Here is a 1,402-nt window from a genome sequence, read left to right as displayed (position 1 = left end):
GGTGCATAGTGCACTAAAGGTAAGTGCATAGTTCACTATGCTTTAGTGCACTATGCACCAAGTAACATCTAGTGTCAGTGCACAGTAAACCAGTCAGAATTGCCCTGATGAAGGTGACAGACGGTCATCGAAACGTCAGCTCGTGAAAAATAAATGGTTGTGATCAAAGAACTTTGCTATTCATTCGTTTACCAACCTGATGAAATTATCACGGAAATATGGAATATAGTCTAGTCTCATTTGAAAAGCAATGGTAAAAGAAATGAATCTACTTTAATCATAGCACTCTGATTCTCTGAGCACTCTTCGGCAAGAAGGTTAAACTCATTTTGAGTATACAAATATTAAAAAACTTAAATTGCATGAAAGAACTTTAATTAAATTATAGTTCCTGTACAAAGTTCTCTCCCACCTTTTGTCTTAAAGCAGCACCCCTCTTCTTAAGATTTGTCTTCTCCTTAGGCCACACCAATTTAATTTCTCGGTTAACGGATTTTTCTAGAAAAATAATGGAGTGGGCGGGCGAAAAAAATAAAACAGGCCTAGGCATCCTATTATGGCCCAAAATGGTATGATAGGAGTCATGAAGTCAATACACCAGGCTGGTTCAAGATTTAAACACTGAATTTTGAACTTTTAATGACACCATTGCATTGAAAGATAGAATAACTGTAACAACTAGGATGAAAAGGACTGTTTTCAATTGTTCGGGGCAAAATATGTATTGAGCATTTTGGAGTTGATTCTGAATTTTTATTTTATTGCAAATCAGAAAGAAATGAAGCGGGCGATTCCGTTAACCAAGAAATTAAATTGGTGTGGCCTTACTAGTCCCTTAGTAGTACACAATTGTAGTTATGGTTGGTTCTGTACATAAACAGTATGTAGACAAGAGAGAGCTTTCTGTTGATTCAAATATTGAAGTTATGTTTGGCAGTCAATTAAACTGCAACATGTTTGATTTAAGATCTTATAATATGTTAAAAACCTATTTATGGGACCAGTGCTTTTCTTGTCGGTCAATTATTATTTGATCATTATGTCTGTATTACTATTGCCTTATCAGGCCACACCAATTTAATTTCTTGGTTAACAGATTTTTCTAGAAAAATAATGGAGCTGGCGGGCGAAAAAATAAAAACAGGCCTAGGCATCCTATTATGGCCCAAAATGGTACAATAGGAGCCATCAAGTCAACACACCAGGCTGGTTCAAAATTTAAACAATGAATTTTGAACTTTTAATGATACCATTGCTTTGAATGATGGAATAACTGTAACAACAAGGATGAAAAGGTCTGTTTTCAACTGTTCAGGGCAAAATATGAGCATTTTGGAGTTGATTCTGAATTTTTATTTTTATTTGCAAATCAGAAAAAAATGAAACGGGCGAATCCGTTGAA

This window comes from Branchiostoma belcheri, unplaced genomic scaffold, assembly GCF_001625305.1.
Source record: "Branchiostoma belcheri isolate BF01 breed outbred unplaced genomic scaffold, Haploidv18h27 scaffold269, whole genome shotgun sequence".
Classification (NCBI taxonomy): Eukaryota; Metazoa; Chordata; class Leptocardii; order Amphioxiformes; family Branchiostomatidae; genus Branchiostoma; species Branchiostoma belcheri.
Note: the sequence above shows the minus strand (reverse complement) of the source record.